Source organism: Phascolarctos cinereus, unplaced genomic scaffold, assembly GCF_003287225.1.
Source record: "Phascolarctos cinereus isolate Bilbo 61053 unplaced genomic scaffold, phaCin_HiC Scaffold_5;HRSCAF=322, whole genome shotgun sequence".
NCBI classification, from domain to species: Eukaryota; Metazoa; Chordata; class Mammalia; order Diprotodontia; family Phascolarctidae; genus Phascolarctos; species Phascolarctos cinereus.
Genome location: NW_027555958.1, coordinates 170866094 through 170888032, shown reverse-complemented (window position 1 = coordinate 170888032; position 21939 = coordinate 170866094). Strand labels below are relative to the sequence as shown.

The 21939-nt window shown below is 35.6% G+C and overlaps 1 long non-coding RNA gene across 1 annotated transcript in view; it reads right to left on the bottom strand.

The window, feature by feature from the left end:
* Positions 1-21939, bottom strand: part of LOC144457565 (uncharacterized) — a 589857-nt gene that overhangs the window by 33760 nt on the left and 534158 nt on the right. The window lies entirely within an intron of this gene.

The window sequence follows — 21939 nt, the reverse complement described above, 5'->3', positions numbered from 1 at the left end:
AGCCCCTATATTGGGGTGGAGACGAAGCTGGGAAGCAAGTATTGATCTTAGCTGCTCTGATTTCTAGGAAGAATTCCATATTATGATTATACTTAAGAAAAGAAGAATAATGACTTATAGAACATGCAATTATATGAATATATGTATATATATGTACAAGCATATGTATATGTGTGTACATATGTGTGTATATATGTTGTTGCATATATACACATGATTTTAAAAGTCAATGACATTTAAGGAAAACATTCTAATATGTTTGACAAATTCATTTCCATAGTTAAATCCATTGAAATGGTGATTTAGTTTTAAATTTATTTTTTACATTTATATGAAGTGATTTAACTAGATCATGTTCTGAATTAATTGCTTCAAGTTTTCCTGATACTACACTGCTTTTTTTTCTATTTTTCTTTCACTATATAATTCTTAACTCAGAATGACTTACTACTTTCTACCATATAATGATATCTAAATATTTAATATGAGTATTTTATAAAAATGGAGGGAAAAATTCTTCCTTCATTGTGAAAGTCTTTGAGGGCTAGTACACAGAGTCGGGAGAGGGGCAACATGGCATAAGAGATAAAAAAATCTAGAAAGATAGCTGGAGTAAGAAAGGTTTAGATTCAAGGGCCACCTCAGACATGTGTTGCTTCACGGACATATGGTGAGGCACTTAACCTCGAAAGCGCTCTTAGGCCCCTCTTTATGACTATAAGTTGGAGAGAGAAAGAGAAAGAGAGAGGGAAGAAGGGAGGGAGGGAGGGAGAGAGAGAACTGACTTGTTTTTATATGGAGAGTTCCTATACTAACAAATCACAGCTCTGGTCACTAACCCCAATATGGGATAGTAAGGATATTTGCCCTGGTATAATGATTTATCACAGTCAATCCCACAGAGCTGATTTTATATGTCCTTCAAATTATGGGATAATTAAGCTTATTTTATTATACAAGATGTATAACTTTTATTGCAAGATATTTAGAGATTACAAATAAGTTATATCTTTTTATCATATTTCAAATTGATCTATATCATTTTTTTTCATTAAAATTTTTCCCTAGTTAAGTTCGACTTCCAAAATAAAGTGATATCTGAACATTCATTTGGAAATTAAATCAAAGTAGGTGGCCCAATTATTTGGATAACTCAAATACCCAATCTACTTATTATACTGGAAATTTTTTGTGATTTATCCAGTTAATTATCTCAATTATGCATTTCATTTTGCCTGGGTTAATACAACTTCCATAAGCATGCATAAGCTTGCATCTAGCTTTCTTTTAAAAGAATAAAACCTTTTACAAAAATTTGCCATTAACTGATAATTAAAGAAGATGGGAGCACACTGATTTGTTAATTCAAGGTACGTGTTTCTTGAACTACTGAATAGTGAAATATTAAAGCATGTGGTTCTCAATGTCCTATGCCATTTAGATCTCCATTTTTCTTTGTTCTTTTCTAAAATCTATGGCACTGAATATATTAGTGCATAATAAATGTTGTTTGTAATGAGGACAGTATTGCTTTTGAAGGTTAAATTTAATTTATTTCAGTTTAGTATATGAAAAAGATGATTTGTATTACAAGCATTATTTGACAAAATTGCAGTGTTGATAATAGATTTGGAAGAAAAAATAAAAAGCTTTTTGTCCACAAAGTCACTGAAGTAAATTAAATGCTCATTATTTGATAATCAGCCTAACACTAACTAAATGGAATCATGTGACATTGAGGTACTTTTTCATGCAATGCATAGAGTAATGGGATAGGAGTAAGGAAGACCTAGGTTCAAATCTTGCTTCTGACACTAAGCTATATTATTTCTGGGAAGTCTCAATCCCACTAAGCCTCAGTTTCCTTATCTATACAAGGGGTAAATAATTATACTCCTTCATAAGATTGTTGGCTATGGATTAAATGAACTAATATTTGCAATGTACTTACCAACTTATTGTATATGTATATATATTTGTATATATACATATATCTATGTTTATATCTATATATCAAATTTGAGTGTATGTGTATGTGTGAACTGTTATTATAACAAGTAGAGCTAGCCTAAAGCAAAATTGTGAAATTTCTTCAGCTACCAGCTACACTTTCTGTTACCGTTTCTTTTCTTTAAGTGTCCCTTTAATTCCCAAGCATTTATGGTCACTTGTAGGAAAGAGATATGTCAAAATGTTACACTAAAATGGTAATAACTTGATGTTATTGTCTACACAACCCACCCCTTCCCTTAAGGGGGGATTGTGTGTATGTGTATGTAAATGTGTATGTACATTCATACACAAAAATGTGTGTGTGTATGTGTATATATATATATATATATATATACACATATATATACACATATATATATGCACATATACATATACATATGAACACATACACATACACGTGTACATACATGTATAAAGAGGATACCAGAAGGAGGGAAATTTATACAAAGAAATGAATTGATAATAATTCAAACAGGAGGTTTTGGAGTTGGTTCCTTGGAGGAACTGAGACCATTTCACTTAGGCTACTGCATATACATCATTTCATAATTGGGAGTTTCGAGTCCATGTAGTCCAAAAAATATGCTTCTCTACCTCTTCTTTTTCTCCTCCACTCCCCAACAAAGAATTTCCAATTAGAATGTAAGCCCCTTGAGAGCAGGAGCTGCTTTTGTTTTTATTTGTATTTCTAGTGCTTAGCACAGTGTCTTTCATATAGTAAATTCTTAATAAATGCTTCTTGACTGATTGACTCGTTACAATGTACCTGAAAAGTGGTTACATAAAACCTTTCTCCTGAAAAGTCTTAATGATGAAGAATTTACTACATCCTCAGTTGCCCATTCTTTATTCAAATAGCTTCAATCTTTAAGAAAAAAATCTTCCTGATATTGTTGAAATTATATTTTTTGTCCCTCTCGTTGTTGCTTGTAGGTCTGCCCTCAGTGTCCAAAAATAATACATTTAATCTCTTTTTCACATGAAATCCTTTCTTGTACTTAAAGGCAGCTATCATCTTTGCTCTTATAGCCTCAACAACCTTACTTCTTTCAAATGGTCCCCATCTGACAAAGATTAAAGATTTTTTATCATTTGAGTTGCTTATCTTTGCATTTTGTTGTTCATTCATATCAGTTGTGATTAACTCTTTATGACCCCATTTGGGGTTTTCATGAAAAAGATATTCTTTCCAATTCCTTCTCTGACTCATTTTACAGATAAGGAAACTGAGGCAAGCAGAGTTAAATGACTTGTCCAGGGTCACACAACTAGTAGGTGTCTGCAGCCGCATTTGAACTCAGGTCTTCCTGCCTCCAGATCTGGGTGTTCTATCCCCTGCGCCACCTAACTGCCCATATCTGTGGATACTCTTCATCTATGATCTTCCAAAATTGTGGTGCTCAGGATTGGGCACAATACTCCCAGTGTGGAAGTATACTTCTTTATTCATGGAAGCTTTACTAAACTGGTCCTTCACAAAAGAACATGAAGAAAGTACCCGTCATTCCTGAAATAAAGTGTGAGACTGAAAAAATAACATGCAAGTCTTCTAGGTGTGAAGATTAGAACAAACTACAGAAGAGTGTAGAACATGGATAAAGTACTAGACTGGTAATCAATTGATTGCCTCTAGCATGCACTACTTAAATGGAGTATTTATGTCTCAGTTTTCCAATATATCAGATGACAGGAACCTTCAATGAGGAGACCTTCAATGAGACCATTGGTATTCAGAAATGTGTCCTTTACTATTTTGAACATTCTCTGATCAACCTGCAAGTCAAAAAACAAAAACAAAAACAAAACAAAACAAAGCAAAACACTGACTTGTTTTCCATAATACTACCACTGCAGAATCAACCTGTGTAGAATCAGAAATGTACTGTGCACAAGTTAATGTTAAATAACAGAGCTATTCCCTAACATGGAAAAGTTCTAGTCTAAAAGATGATGTGAATGTTAATAACGCTGATTTGAAGAAAAACCTTTGTAAGCCCAGAGCACACATAGTTTCTTTGTGGAAAAGTGCATTCCTTATTTTGTTGTTGTTTTTAGGCACATTGATGAAGGCAAATAACACTTATCATTGATAGTTATTAGTGTAGTATTTGACTACTGAAACCATCAATAAGTTACGCATCAATAAGCTACATATTTGCTTACCATACCCATTCTGTACTACTCTGCAAGGCTCTTTTAGCTGTAAAGTTATGTCCTGTTTGGATTGGTATGAATGATGAATTCTCCAAAGTAGTCACATTATTCGAATTTACACAGAATATTTCCTTCCTGTTGGGCCTAATTGCCATATTTTACATAATTATAACTTCAAATAGTGCAAATTCGAATGTACACAACCACTTCAGGGAATTCATTACGTTTACAAATTAGGACTTAGATGTACGTATTTTTGCCCCTTTTGAGATTTACGTACTGTCAATCTTACGCTATGAGATTTCACACACTATGTATAGGTGTGCTGTGGTACCCGATTTGTCCTCAGGATCTGCCATGGATCAAAAATGAAAATATTACATGTTGCACAATAAAGAGGCCGCAGTAGAAGCAAAAGAAAATTTCCTCACCTGGAAGATCCAAGTCAAGGAAGAGGTAGAAATATTGGCTAGGTCCTGTAACTAAAAGAGCTAAAAGGCCACGAGTGGTCCAAATTGTAAATAGGTTAGTACCAAAATTCCAGAAGTGTCTGAGGTGTAAGGAAAAGGATGTGATTCAGAGATTAGCCTAAAGGTTTCAGTGCTTGGATAATGGGTATCTGGGTTGCAGTTTCCTTCCAAGTTGCTTAGTTGTAAGGAAACAGTTTCCTTCAGGCATATACTTGCTTTTGTGCCTCTGCACCACAAGGTCTAGCTTCCTCTAAGTTTCTGTAAGTACACCTGGAAAAAGTTCACACTCTAAGGAGAGATGTTTGTCTCTAATTTGGGTGAACACCTGTGAGGTTTATTGTCACTTTATATGTTTGAGTTTTGCAAGCTAAATACTTAAGAAGCTATTCATTTCCTTTTCAATACCTTGCATAACATATTTGAATATTTTGCTGGTAGGCTATGTCCTTGTTAACATAGACATTTTCTGAAGAAATCATTAGAAGAAGAGGTGAGTAGCACATTTTTTTCAAATTGTGTTTATATACATATATATATGTATATATATATATGTATATATATATGTATATATATATATGTATATATATAATTAGATAAATAGATGTATATTGACATATGTATATATATGAATAGGGACTGGACCTGCAATTTTGTCAGTATGGGGAGCTTCCTTTACCAATACAAGTTGGCATCTTTTCTGCTGCTTTGAATCTTTGAGACTTACCCAAAACATGGAGGTATTAAGTGACTTGCCCAGGGTCACATAGCCACTACATGTTAGAAACCAATCAGATTTGAGTCAAGGTCTTTGTGGTTTTAAGATCTGCTCTCTATCTACTACATCATGCTCTAATATATGTGTGTATATGTAGTAGGAAGGCTTTCCAATGTGTCCAGTCCTGTGCTTTGCTGATATAATTCCAATATGGACTTGATCATGTATAGGTTTTGTTTCCAGGTTAACATATAAAGAGAGAGAATCTTTTGGATTGGAAGATTGAACCAGAACCAGGTGTGCACACAAAAGGCACTAGCCACCCAAGTCATCTGCTCTTTCCTGCCAGGCATGGCCTCCTGCTCTCAGACTCCAAGTTTTCACCATTCCAAACTTTCTAAGTTCTACAAGGCCATTGCCATCTCCATTATTCCACCTAAAAGCAGGAAAGTACATACATGAAGAGAAAAAAAACACTGGCCTGAATTCATGGGCCACATGTCAGCCTGGGTGGAGAAGACCTGAAGTGCCTCCCTACCTAGAGGCTTACAGCACGTCTCCTTCACTTAAATGCAGTTAGGTTGTTTGCTGCTTAGAGCCTTTGCACAGAGTTATAGCTTAGCAATCAAAAAGGCCCCTGTTTTTTGTTTGGAAGCAGATCCCAAATAACACCTGTGTACGCTCAAATCCATGTGGGGCTTGTGGATTTTGCAACATATGAGCTTAAAAAGTGCTGGGAATCATTGACCAGTCCCCCTGCCTCATTTAACATTTACACACACACACATGTATATGTGCATATATGTATACATATATGGCATGTGTAATATATTACATGTTAATGTATATTACATATACAATTTATAAATGGATGGTGCTTTTTAAGCACACAAGTCTTTAGTCACATAAATAATAAAATATGACTATTTTGAAAATGGTCTATTTTTAGATTAAGTTGTAAAGTAACAACAGGTACAATTTGTTATCTTTCTCATTAATTTTAGCTATTGTCATTCATGGTGTAATCTAATCCTTATTTTGTCCCCTGGTTTAATTAGAATGGTAGGCTTTTAGTTCAATCTGAATCTTCTAATACAAAGGTAAAAACCCTCCACAGCAATTCTCCTGCTCCAGGACTGCAGGTCAGCATTTACCAACTACTTATAGTTTAGCTGTCTCTTCAAGTGAATTCAATTCAATGCAGCAAACATTTTTTAAGTGACTATTGTGCTCAGAGACCTATGCTAGGTCTTGGGGAGAGATGTAAAGTTTGGATAAGATAGGCCTCGCTGTCTTTATAGATTCTCTCCAGAGATAGTCCTATTCACAACTGCTTTCCAGAAATTAGAGACAGGGCCTTGGTCTGCCCTTCTAACTTTCCCCAATAAGCTGAATAAAGCCTCAGAATCCCTGCATCTTTTCTTAATGACTCAAATGGAGAAAGATTCTTAAGGAGAACTCAGCCTGCTTCTCCCAGTTAGGTGTTGCCTTGTATCTACACACACTGGTTTCCTGTTAAAGGAAATCTAATTCCAAACTTGGTTTAGATAAAACCTCTCTTCTGTTAAAGACAACAATTCTTATTCCAAAGAGCAGAACATTTAAACTACACACGAAAGCCACATTTAAACACAACTATTCAAAAAATCTTTTCAGTATCATGTGTAGAAGCTTTGACATTCAAAGCATGGATATATCTACATATTTACATTCATATATGTGTATATATGTACATATACAACTATATTAATTATAGATTTTTATATTAATTGTATGATCACTACTTTCATAGCAATATGAAAATGAACAGCTGAAAGCAAAGTGCTTAGAACCCTGTGCAAAATAGATGTGACAGAAATTCAAGGAACTAGTTATTTTGATTCCTGTTTGTTTTTCTATCAATATAAATTAATTCCTAGTGATCCTGTTTGATTTTTTTAAAATTTCAATTTGTTACTATGGAATTGTTAATGAAGATACAGTCTAAGTATCTGGATATAGATGCATGTTATTTTTACATCAAGAAGGAAAATAGAGCATTAATTTTCCCATACCATCTATGCTAAATTTTAAATGGAAAATGTGATATTTGATTGACAGAAGTTCACCACAACTACATTTCCATGCATCCCCCTAATGCTGACCTCTGATTTGTTTATTTTGGTTGTAGTTTATGGGAAGATAAATATAGAGCTAGAAGAGAATTCTGAGGCCCATCTAGTCCAGCTCTTTTATTTTACAAATGAAGAAACTGAGGCCTAGCAATTATGTGACTTGCCCAAAGTCACACAGATAATAGGTAGCAGAGGTGAGATTTGAACCCAGCTTTGTGTCCTGAGCTTCTGCTTTTTTTGACATTATTATACTGCTTTCTATTAAGAATAGTCAGTTCTTAATTCAGTCTTACCTTTTCCATAATGTAATATAATAATTGAGTGTTGAAAAACCTAAATGAACTAGGTATTGTGTATAAAGTACATAGAAAAAAATAACAGCCCTGCTCTCTGTAACCTTGTATTCTCAGGCATGCATTGCTTAGTTCCTTATGTCCTAGGAGTGTTCACACATCACTTCCTAAATTACAATCACCTGTGAATTGCATGAAGTGCTGAGTATCCTCACCTCTCCTTCACCTCCTCACTCCCCTTACCCTGCTCATCCTCCTCAGTGTCCCAGTTCAGGCCATTGGAGAAAGTGTTAAGCAAACTCAAGGATAACATTATTATTGTTGCTTTCCTTAAGCACCCTTATGTTCCTCTTTCCTGTTCTCTCCCCCATCCTTTAAACTTCTATCTGCATGACTACAATAATCTTTCCTTTATTTGTGTTTCTATCATGTGTTTCTCATCTGTTTAGTCAGTTATATCAACTGGAATGATATTTTCCATACAGTTTCATGAGACACTGTATCAAATGCTTTACTAAAGTGAGTATATTTTATCTATTATATTCCTTTCATCTTCTAATCATGTCTGTGGGCTTCCTCCCAGCTGCCAGATACTTCTAGGACCCTCATGTTAGAATGAAACAAACCTACAGCTCCCCACAGCTGTAGAAATCCTCCATCCTTGCTCCACCTCGTTTTGACCCTCCTATCTCTTTTCTTCCATCCCATTCCTTGTGAAAAGAAGCTGACTAATCTCTAGTCCCTTCACCCCCAGCTGCACAAAACTTTTTGGACCAGCTCCCAGTTAGAGACCTATAGTTTCCTCCTCCTTCAGCTGCAAAATTCTACTAAATTCTCCCCTGCTGTGGGAAGACTCTGACGCCTACCCTGTTACCCCGAAGAAACATTCTTCTTCTCTGCTATCAGTTCAGAATTCATTCATCCTGGCTCCAAAATTCCATCATCACCCCCACTCTACCACCCACAAGAAGTCTTTAGCACTCAGTCCAGCCCATCCCTTCCCCTCTCCCCCATACTCTCTGAGTATCTTATACTTTTATAGTTCAAAATCCTGTAATGGAATACCCATTTAGGTAGTGGGAAGGAAGGGGATAGAGAATACAAAACTCTTAAAGGTGATTGCATTAAAAATTCTTTCTTTGTAAAATATTATTGTTTTGTTGTTAAGTGCCAGACAATGGGGTGACACGGATATTAAATCATGTATCTATACAAAGCCAAACAACTGGATGAAAAATAGCAGTTTCTGTTACTCATCCAGGTGAGCTCCTTCTGAAAAACAGGCATTTAGTAGTATGCCAATAGATCATTTATGTGTTCACACCTGCATTTATAATTACTTTTGGATTCTCTGTAGTGTTAACAACCTCAACAGTGAAATTAGCTCAAAAGGTAGAGCAGGGATGCTAGAAGACTTCATTCTAAATGCATATTGCTTAGGTTGCCTTGATAATCTGTGAATTCCATCTGGGCATTTCAGGAGCATTTTAGTTTTTTACATGACTGAAACACTGTGAACTGAATATAGTCCTGTTTTCTGGGGACATATGATTGATGTTGAAGGGGCATTGAGAAATGTTACTGTCTCCTTTATCAACTGAGAGCACAGGCTTATTAGCTTGCCACTGCCCTTTGTATCTCCTTTTTATATAAATTCAAATGATAGTTTCATTAAATGATCAGCTTGAATTTCTCAGGGTAGGAAAATGAGGCTCTAATTGAAAATATTTTTATTTTAAAATATTAAAAGGAAAATAAATCTATACAGTTTTTGAAGTATATTTAGAAGGTCATGTTGTCAGAAACTCAGGGACCTGATGTGAGGCTCTTAGTGATTTTAGGAAGTGATGAATTGTCCTTGCACAGGGGGTATGCACTTATAAACTGGAACTCTGATGAGTTTGAGATGATACAGTGGTTTTAAACTGTGCTTTAATTTACAGCTATTTGAACCACTTCCATTTTTTACAGATATTGAAAATTGGAAATGAGTCAAGCAATAGCATGTTTCAACATACAACTTCAAGTATCAGTTCACTACATAGTGAGAGTCTGAAAATTAATACCCAAATAAAATACACTTAAAAAAACTGAGATTTAAGAGCCTACAATAATCTTTTCAACTCAGTTCAAATCAATAAATATCTATTTTGAACCTACTATGTATAAAGCACTGTGCTAGATAATAGAAAAATTTAAAAAGAAATGAAAGTCATGTCAGGTAAGAAGGAATAGGCCAGAGACAGATCAGGTATGATAAGGTGAAGAATGTTTGGTTACTTCCTAAAATGATGGTCTTGGGAAGGGAATCACCAGTAAGAACAACAAGGCTTCCTTCTTGAATTTCCTTACGGTGGTTATGCAGCAGAGGAGGAGAAAGAGAATCTGACAACAGGCATTCTTCATGATCCTCTTAAGGTGGCACTGAACACTTTACAGTAAGTAACCTGCCATGAATATGAATTAAAATTTTCAAACATCACCTAAATTCTGTAGTGTTCAACTCTTGGAACTGAACCTCATAGTAACCTCATAATAAAGTGCATTGTCACAGGTACTTTATTGTATGTAGTCTATAAACAGCTGGGATTCTTTTCCTTGAGAAGTTACACAGAATTACATAGGTAATTTCAGCTCCATTTGTACATCTCTCATGGTGTTGAACACTACAATAATAATTAGCTAACACTGGCAAGAAGGAAGCTATTTCTTTTTGTTTATGTTGACGAAATAAATGACTAGCCTTTTATATAAGCTATAACCTGTTTCAAAACCCTCCTCTGAAAGAGGTCCTTAAATTACTTTAAATTGGATTGAATTGTGTTCAGTACAGAACAGCTATAATATTTCTGGGGTGCTTTTGATGTTTAAGGCACTATGCCAGGTGCTTATGATACAAAGATAGTTGGACCTCAAGAAACAGGTCTTCTTGAAAGACCTGAAAAGTATAGTAATTTCAGAGTCTGAAAAACAGTTGCTAAATGTCCCCAGGGATTACCGGGTTTTTGTATCAATGGGCTTTGTAAGCCCTCACAAGTCCTGAAATTACTTGCTACTGTCCAAGAGTACAGTGCAGACCTTTCCCCACATTGGTCTACTGTAGCTAGATGTCACAGTGAATAGAAACTGGACTTGTAGTCATGTAAAGGTGAATTCAAATCCTAACTCAGATATCTATTCCCGAGTAATCATGGGCAAATCACTTCATCTACTTCAGCCTCAGTTTCTTCATCTGTGTAATGGAGATAATAATGACACCTACCTTACCAGGTGGTCATGAGGATCAAATGTGAAAATATATGTAATGTACTGTGCAAACTTTAAGACACCCTGTAAATCCTAATTTTTGTTGCTATTACATTTCCAAGAGCCCCAAGGGGAGCATAAAATTAACTTTTCTATTTGTTTTATTTTACAAAGCTATTTCTCTCATACTTTTGATGCAATTAAAAACACTGAGGACAAAATTAACTTTTTAAAAAGTTAACTTTTAGAAAAATTTAACTTCAGGATTGAAAAAAACAGATTTTACTTAAATTGGCAACTTGAGATTTTTTTTTTAAATACTGCTTAAAATAAAGAATCTCTATCAACCTTCACACAACTCTATTCTGCTTTATCTGTAACTTGGATAAGCTACTCAGTGACTCCCACACTCCTCACCTGCTCCTTTTGTTTTGACCCTCCACTAGAAAAGATTCCTGCTGTTGTCCCTTTCTTTATGACTTCAATTTGATCAAAGAGTTTCCCCCACCTCCCCACCATGCAGGCAGCTTATTCTGCTATCCAAAAGGAGTTTGGGATGTTTCCATGGCTGGAATGTTCTCAGATTTCATAGATTCTTAGGAGGGAAAATAGTTTTCAATCTTATTAAACAAAGTATATAAGTGAAAAAAAGTTAAAGCAGAACAGAAAATATGAAAATGTTGCTATGAGCAACAGCATTTCTTTGGTAGAAAAAAATGATATAGTGGTATCATGCATGTCCAGAAAAAATGCAACTAAGAGATACAATCCTATCATGCTTAAAGCAGTCTCAAATTCATAAAATGCCTTATTTAAATGTGGGGTTTTTTTATGACACAAGAGAAAATTATCTAAAAGGAATTTTTCTTAATTCCTAATTGTTGCTAACCTGGGGAAAAACCCTTATTTTTAATAAATTGATTTTCTGCATCATCTTTTTTTAAAATAGTAAAACATGTCACATCAATTTTAGGATATAGTAAATAGTCATTTTTTTCTAACCTTCATATGCCATAACAGATACAGGAGTCACAGACAAGCTGGTTCATTTGTTGATGCAATTGTATTACGCATACAGAGGCTTTAAAGAGGAGGAGGGAGTCCCTGAAGCTTCAGAGGCAGATGGAATGAAAGACCTTCAGCTAATGCCCCCTTTAAAAGAGAAAAATTTCAAACTTCTGGAGAATTATAAGAAGTTCTGTTGAGCTGGTATTGTTTTATATTCTCTAAGCTCCCAGTGAAGCCAACAGATAGTTTGTGAATGTTGCTCAATCCCACCGTAGTGAGGTGGATCATCTTACTGTTTCCACAGCTGCCAGGGTATTAAATGCTGACTGCATCCAATTCTGTGATCATTGTAGTGTGTCTAACCACACACTCAGTCAAGTGTTAGATCTAGTGTTGGCAAAGGACCTCTCCTTCCTCTAGGCTGTTGGGGCTCTGAAAAGTACATGTCCTCTTGTTCTCCAATTATCTGCCCATCATCTGAGAGTGCTTCTTATTGACCGTCACTAACCTTTCTTGGCTTTTCACACACATTCTGGGTAAGTTTCCTGCTCGGGAGATTTTTTTTCTCCAAAAAGGGTTATTAACCCTGTAATCTTACAAAACAAAGGTTTACTTATCTACGAAAGGGGAAACATTTTTTTAAGGTTAAGGGAGCAGGGGAACTCTCCTACACTAAAACCCTCAAATAGATAGCAACCAATAATAGAAAAAAGGAAATGAAGATGAATAGATAGCACCTGTTTTTGACCACACACCCTGACCTGGGTCTTATTTTCCAAATATAAACAGTAAGGTCTACCTTCCTAGGTCCTCCATCCTGTGTTCCCATGGAGGCTAAAAGCTGCCAACTAATTATAAACAAACATACAGGTTGAGTATAGAATATTCTTCCCCCCCAAAAAAAAAAGCAGATATGTACTTTTATTTCTATTGAGAGTTCCTCCCCTTTGCCAATGCGAATCAGCACTGTCTGCAACTTACAGAGTTTTGAGGGTATACTGAGATGTTAAGTGACTTATTCATGGTTAAACAGTCAGTATATAGCAGAGATAGGATTTGAATCCAAGTTTTTCCAACTCTGAGACAATTTCTCTTTCCACTAAGCCATAAGCCTCTATGAATTCATTGGAGTCAAATAGGAAAAACTGACAAGGAATTAGAAAAAAAATTGTGGAAAAGTGGTATAGGAATTTCTTTGTATATGATTCTTGCAACATGATACCCCAAAGAGATTATTTACATGAGAGTATTGGCATGGATGTGACACTGCTATTGCAATTAATCATTTATATAGTGAATTTCCTTCAGGATGCTCCAAGCATTTGAAGTAGGTTTGCTCAGATGCTTGTAAAGTGTCTTCCTTTTTCCAGTGTCCAGAACATCAGGTATATAACTCCACTAATCCACCTAGTTCAAGTTCTCAATGCCTCTTGAGTTTACTATTGTAATAGTCTCTTAAATGCCTAGTCTTGTGACAACATACTTCAAGGATCTGTGATTGCCTTTTCATGGGTCTTCCTCTGACAGAACCAGGTCTAAATCCCTCTATGTCTTAGAAGATAATCTTAGGGAGCTGTTATGCCTGAAAAAAAAAAAGCCGATTTCTCAGCTAGTGATGAGCTTCTCAGAATTTAGCTTGGCTGGTCAGCCCACAGATATACAATTCTTTATGAGGCCCACTGAAGGAATGATTCCATCTTGGTAGGACTGAAATGGATTGCAAATCCATCAGCACAGTCTTAAAGAGCCCAGGGTCACCTCTATGCCACAATGAGGGATACTACTACTACTACTACTACTACTACTACTACTACTACTCCTACTACTAATAGCATAAAGTAGAGACACATTTCCCAGAAGGCTGGCATATTTTTTAATTATCAGAAATATAGAATTGGATTTTTAAAAGCTGTATTTTATTACATTTCATAAGTTTTTTCTTCTACTTATCAATATCCACAAGGTCATTATTCTAGTGCAGAGAGGCTAAGAAATCCATTCTTCCCTTTAAAGCAAATGGTTTCTTTTTTAGATTATTTTTACTCTTGTTGAAAGTGAAATAAAATTAGTTTTTAAAGTATTTTATAATTCATTTCCATTATGAATGGTTATAAACTCCTTTTGCAAGGTCTCACTATTTTCAGTGATGTCTTTCTAGTAGGGAATACATGCTCCTTTCTTGGGAAATTACACCTACCAATTTTCCTGCATATTCGGGTCACTCACACACAGTTATTCTCTACCTTTTGTCAGCTGATAACCATCGGTTGAAACTCAGGGTTAAAAACAAGAAGAAAATAATACAAGGATTTATAATACCTTGTTTGTGGCTAATATTGTGAGGTTTGGTTATTTTATTGAGAATTAATACGATAATATGGTATTTTTAATCTTTTAAATCTTGCCATATTGTTTTCTGTAATTAAGCTGAAATCCAATGCTAATTTGCATACTGTAAGACATTTCTATGCAGGCATACATTTGGATTCCTCTACTATGACCTGATATCTATATGAGAGCAAATTAATAAGGGTGGGGACATAGTATGCTTCCTGCATTATTCCTTTTCAGAGTAGTCTTAAATTTTTTTTTCTTTTTGAGATTTGATGAACTTCATTCTTTCTGGAATCATAAAGATAATTCCCTGATGGGGATTCAATGTTAGGTGCTATGAAAAAGAGTTGTTTGTTCCAATGAATCATTTGTTGGTTTCTCAGTAAATTTCAAGCATCTTCTTTTTAACTTATATGGATGGCATAAAGACATTGTCTAGGAATAGTATAATGCATTATCCCTTTTTATTTTAGAATTTCAAATTGGTGGGTTTAAATCTATCTTGTAATGCCAAAGGACTTGAAGAATTATTCCATGCCCTCTGTAGGGGTGACATTTGCATACTGTACTGTACATAATCTTAACTCTATTACCTACTCTCTATCCTGAATTCCCTTATCTGTAGATTAGATTGAAAGGAAAAGGGGAGGGGGAGACCACCACTAAGTGAAATTGTTATGAAATTTTTATATTAGCATTCTCTAACGACTTTTGTTTCAACTGCCTTCTTGCAGGTCTCCAGTGAGGGAGAAAATGAATCTGGCCTTTGCCACAATTGTGAACTCATTATCTCATTACAAATGGCACTCAGAACTGAGCTGATCAAAGTAGCTGCACATTTTAATTCAGAAGATGGAGGACATGTGGCTTAGATGAACCAAGTCCAACAGTGTCAGATAGGTTTTAGTCCCAGCTGTATTAGTGGCTCACTGTGTGACCTGTGCTAAGTCATTTAACCTTTTTAGACAGCCCTTTGAAAAATGGAAGTGGTGCTTGTAACCTATTTACTGAAATGGCTGTTAATGTACATAGCAGTTGGAGTCCTGTGAGCATGCTAACAATAAGCCTGGTGACATTAAAATCCATATGAGAAAGGACATCACCATTGAAAGTTTCAAGGTTTGTCTGTATAGGATACTAGTGACAAATTCATCCATTAAGATTACAACATTTGTTGACCAGGAAAAAGAGAAAGGGATAAACTGACCAACTAAGTAGATTTGGATTCAGATAGGTTTTCATAGAAGCTAAAGGCACGTATGTAACTTGCTAACTCCTAATCTAAGCCAAAAGTGGCCAATCTATATCTCTCTGGGATTTTAATATCAAACATACCTCTTCAGCATCTTCCAACATGAATTGATTTAAATCTGTTTTCAAATACATGTATGTGCATACTTGTATATGTTATTTGAACTTTTAAAAATGGGTTCGTCTTATCCTTTCTAATATTTCCCTAAGTACCTCAAGAATGATACCATATCTACTTTTTTATACCTTTCCCCAGAGATTACTATAATAATAAAAAACAATAGCAATAATTAATATTTATATAATGCTTCATGCTTTGCAATGTCCTTTGTATACATTATTGCATTTCATTCTCACAATAACCCAAAGTTAGGTGCTACTATTGTCCCTATTTTATGGATGGGAACCTCAGTCACCTGTAGGTTAAAGGATTTGTACAGAACCACACAGCTATTACCTATCTGAGATAGGATTTGAACCCAGGTCTTCTTGACTCCAGGTCCATCATATTATCTACTCTGTCGCATGGATTATTGTTTTCATATTGTTTGGTATTGGCTAACAACAAACAGATTGATGGATAAACCTTGAGGTTATTCCCATTTTTGAGAAGAAATTAAAGAGTATGTGCTTTGGATCTGAATTATCCCTTCCAGTCAGTAAGCTTTACAGCTTTAGAGTTTTCTTCTATTCCATTAAAATGGACTCAAGTGACCTGAAGGAATTCAAAAAGCTAAAAAAGATAAGCAGTCCCTCACAATGTGCCTATGGGATAATGGGTGGCAATTATTATATTCTAATTTTAAAGATGGCACATAGAGGTTAAGTAATTTGCCTGAAAGCAGAACATTTACATACTGAATGTTTAATTAAGCATCTAAAATTACCTATGCAAATCATCCTTGCAATTTTTATGAATGTACATGAGGTTCAAAAACTAGCAACCTGATGATTCTGAAGGTAAGAGCAAAACAAGGATTTGTGGTAAAGAGAGAAAAAATCACCAACATCCATTACAACCTTAATCCACTAAAAATAGTCCAGTGAGATGTAATTGCAGTCATTACTTAGATGAACTGAGTAAGGGAGGTTAATGAGAAATTAGCATAATCTAAAGAAAAGCTAAGATTTTGATAGCTCAAATGCCATTATTTTACATTCAAAATTCCACATTAGTGTATGTCTAGCACAGAAGCTACAGTCTACCTAGGATACGGAAAATCAAGTAACTTAAAGGTAACTTTCAATTTTGCTTGCCTATTCAGTGAAATATATGAACACTGAGTAGAAGGGGCACCTACATGATCTGTCATGTGCAATTTTTGTATTTTAAATATACTCTAGTAGTTCAGGGCTATAAGGTTTTATTTTTTCAGGTACTTTTTTCATAGATGGCCAGTACAATCCTTCTGTGATATGGTAGATGTTCCGTGAGAGTTGCCATTGCTGAGAAATGGGGTCACCTGGATGATGGCCCTCTCCCAACTTAGAGAGGCTGTTACTCAGTTAATTAGCATAGGATTTACTAACAAATCTATACTGAAGCCATTTTGATGTGATAGGACCTACCAAAACTGGCATTACAATGTTATAGCTTTCTATGCCATGATGAAATTTTGGAGGATGACTTTGGTGGAAGATGTCAAAATACAATATGGGAATATGTTGTTAATGGATTTCATGAAATATATGAGGAAAAAAATGGATCACATATGTAGAGCTGGAGCAAAACTTAGAGGTCATCTAATCTAGAGGCGTCAAACATGCAGTCTGCCCCCATAACACTCCTGAGTCTGGCTAGAACCAGATTAAAATAAAATTTTAATTAAAAAGGAAATATTTAATAAAATGAATAAGTACAATAGAACACAGATAATGCTAACATATTTTCTAAATCAATATGTGACCTGCAGGGATTTTTAGATGCCTGTTTGAGTTAAACACTACTGATCTAGTTTAACATCCTCCTTTTACAACAGGAGAAACTGTGTCCCAGAAGTGAAATTACTTGTCGAAGGTCATATACATAGTGACAGGGCTGGAATTTGAACTTGGCATCTGCAATTCTAATTTCAGTGCACTTTTCCCTAGTTGCTTTCCACTAATTTCTTCTGACATTATAAGATTACAGATCTATACCTAGAAAGGATCACAGAGGCCTTCTAGTCTCACCAGTTCATTTCACAGGTGCATAAACTGAGGCTCAGGGACGTTTGACCACACAGAGAGATTTCAGCTTATATAGTTAGTACCTAACAGTGAAATAGTTTGGTTATTTTGATTCATGGAAAGTGAGGATTTTTGTTTTTGGCTGATCCTCATCTGCTTTTAAACATACCCATTTTCTTATATCTATGCAGCACAATGGACCTCTTTCAGTATCCAATTCCATCTGATTGAAAGCAGTCAAATGTTAATGTCCTATGTGAAAACTGATTAAAGTGCCCAAAGAAAGAACTTTTAAGCTTGTCATTAAAAGTCTCCAAACTTAGGTTGATACAGACAGTTCACAAATCACTTAGAATATCCACTATGTCATCTGATTGCCACGAGAAACTTCTTCAGCAAAGCAAGTATTATTATATAAATGATACAGAAGATAAGACTGAGGGACAGCCATAAAAGAGAAATATCTTGCCCGAGATCATAGTTAATGAGTGGCCATCAGAACTTGAACACAGGTGTTTGAATTCCAAGGCCACTGAGTTCTTTCCTTTTACTCCAAGTGTTGCTCTATAAATAAAGAGAAGATTGGAAGGACTGGAGCTGCAGGTGACAGCTGTGGTAAGACAAGTGTAAATGTGGATTCTGGATACATTAGTGAGCCATTCAGGCAATAAGAAAAGGTTAGGCACACAACCTGTTTTCCTTTATATTCCATTTCTTTGTGTGTCATGCAGACAAGTGGTACAGGGAAGAAATATTTGAGGATAAATAATACTGTACAGCTGAAAATGTTTGTCTTGTACACACATGGCCTCTTACATTTTATATTTCCTGCAGACAGGTTTTTGTGATAAATCACTTCAGTACCTGAGAGACGGTATCATCCTTTATATATTTCCAGGACATGAGGCAGCATGAAATAGTGAAGAGAGATCTGGCTTCTGAGGCAGGAAGACCTGAGTTCAAGTCCTGTCTTGGTCCCAAGCTGCCTACATACTTCTGGGCAAATTGCTTAAACATTTAGTGTCCCCTAGGCCACTGATCTGCATTGGTGAAGCAATTTTTGCTCCCTCATTGGAAGGAACTCCCTATGCTAATGAAATTATAAATCTATTAAAAACAACAACATTGAGGCATCTAGGTGGCAGAGTAGAAGGACCACCTGCCAGAATCAGTGGGATCTGATTTCAAATGCAGCCTCAGACAATTACAAGCTGTGTGACCTTGGGGCAAGTCACTTAACCCCAACTGCCTCCAAAAACCAGGCCAAAAAGCTCAAAGCAGTACCTCATACACAGTAAGTATTTAATAGCTACATGTTGAATTAACATCTTTGCTTTTATGATCTATATTTCACAGGTTCATAGAATTTGAGAGTTGGAAAGGACTTCAGCAACTACATAATCCAACCCACACCTGAAAGAGAACTTCACCATAACATATCTGACAAGCAAGATACAATCTCCTGCTTTTGATGAAAAATTTACAGTGATGGAAATTTTTTTCCTTTTTTTAAATTTTTTTTTATTTTTTCCATATGCTTTTGAGTTGAAAATTTTTCTCCCTTTTTCTCCCCCCCACCCTCCCCAAGACGGTGCACAATCTGATATAGGCTTTACATTTACATACCCATTAAACATATTTTCACATTAGTGAAGTTGTAAGTAAAATTAAAACCAATACAAGGAACCATTGGAAAGATGAAACAAAACTCAACAGAAGGTAAAAATAAGTGATAGCGATTCGACTTCCATAGTTCTTTCTTTGAATGTGAACAGCATTATCCATCCCGAGGCCTCTGGAAATGTCTTAGATCCTGGTAATGCTGAGAAATGTTCAGTTTAAAAATCTTAGTCATTGCATAACGTTGCTGTTATTGTGAACAAAGTCCTCTTGGTTCTGCTCACTTCACTCAGCATCAGACCATATAAATCTTTCCCAGGTTTTTCTGAAGTCAGCCTGTTCATCATTTCTTATAGCACAATAGTATTCCATTACATTCATACATACAACTTGCTCAGCCATTCCCCAATTGATGGGCATCCTCTCAATTTCCAAGTCTTTGCCACTACAAAAAGAGCTGCTATGTATATTTTTGTACATATGGGTCCTTTTCCCATTTGTTTGATCTCTTTGGGATATAGCCCTAGAAGTGCTATTACTGGATCAAAGGGTATGCACATTTTTGTAGCCCTTTGGGCATAGTTCCAAATTGTTCTCCAAAATGGATGGATCATTTCACAACTCCACCAACAATGTATTAGTGTTCCAATTTTCCCACATCTTCTCCAACATTTATCATTTTCCTGTTTTGTCATGTTGGCCAATCTGATAGGTGTGATGTGGTACCTCAGAGTTGTTTTGATTTGCATTTCTCTAATCAATAACGAGAAAATTTTTTCCTTTTAAATAAGTGCAGACTTAATTATTCATGCTTATAATAATTTTCTTTTTTTAAAAAATTTTTATTAATTAATTCTTTGTTTTCTACATTCACTTCCACAAGATTTTGAGCTCCAAATTTTCTCCCCATCTCACCCCTTTCCCCACCCCAAGATGGCATGCATTCTGAATACCCCTTCCCCTAGTCTGCCCTCCCTTCTATCACCTTCCCCTTCTATTTTCCTGTAGGGCAGGATAGATTTCTATGCCCCATTGCCTGTATATCTTATTTCCCAGTTGCATGTAAAAACAATTTTTAACATTTGTTTTTAAAACTTTGAGTTCCAAATTCTCACCCTTCCTCCCTCCCTATTCACCCTCATTGAGAAGGCAAGTAACTTGATACAGGGTATACATGTGTAGTCATGCAAAACACTTCCATAGTAGTCATGTTGTGAAAAACTAAGTATATTTCCCTTCATCCTATCCTGCCCCCCAAATATTCTATTCTCTCTTTTGACCTTGTCCCTCTTCAGAAGTGTTTGCTTCTGATTATCCCTGCTCCAATCTTCCCTCCCTTCTGTCATCCCCCCACTCTCTTATCCCCTCCCCCCCTATTTTCTTGTAGGGTAAGACAGATTTCCATACACACTTGAGTGTGTATAGTATTCCCTCCTAAAGCCAAATCCAATGAGAGTAAGATTCATTCATTCCCTCTCACCTTCCTCCACCTCCCTCCACTTCCCTCCACTGTAAAACCTTTTTCTTGTCTGTTTTATTTGAGATAATTCACTCCATTCTACCTCTCCTTTTCTCCTTCTCCCAGCATAATCCTCTCTCACCCCTTAATTTTATTCACCTCTTCATCCTCAATTCACCCTGGGTCCTCTATCTATCTATTTATCTATCTATCCACATATATTTTTTCCCCTCCAATTAAGCTAATACTGACAAAGGTCTCATGAGTTACAAATATCATCTCTCCATGTAGGAATGTAAATAGTTCAACTTTAATAAGTCTCTTAAGATTTCTTTTCCCTGTTTACTCTTCATGTTTTGCTTGAGTCTTGTATTTGAAAGTCAAATTTTCTATTCAGCTCTGGTCTTTTCATGAAGAGTGCTTGAAAATCCTCTATTTCACTGAATGTCAATTTTTCCCCCTGAAGGATTATACTCAGTTCTGCTGGGTAGGTGATTTTTGGTTGTAATCCTATCTCCTTTGACCTCTGGAATGTTATATTCCATGCACTCGGTCCCTTAATATAGAAGCTGCTAAATCTTGTGTTATCCTGATTGTGTTTCCACAATACTTGAATTGTTTCTTTCTGCCGGCTTGTAGTATTTTCTCCTTGACCTGGGAACTCTGAAATTTGGCTACAGTATTCCTAGGAGTTTTCCTTTGGGGATGTTTTTCAGGAGGTGATTGGTAGATGCTTTTAATTTCTATTTTGCCATCTTGTTCTCAAATAACAGGGCAGTTTTCTCTGATAATTTCTTGAAAAATGATGTTTAGGCTCTTTTTATTTTTTTGATGATGGCTTTCAGATAGTCCGATAATTTTTTAAGTATCTCTCCTGGATCTATTTTCCAGGCTAGTTGTTTTTCCAATGAGATATTTCACATTGCCTTCTATGTTTTCATCCTTTTGGTTTTGTTTTACAATGTCTTGATTTCTCATAATGTCACTAGCTTCCATTTGTTCCATTCTAATTTTTAAGGAAGTATTTTCTTCAGTGAGCTTTTGGACTTCCTTTTCCATTTGGCCAATTCTGCTTTTTAAGGCATTCTTCTCC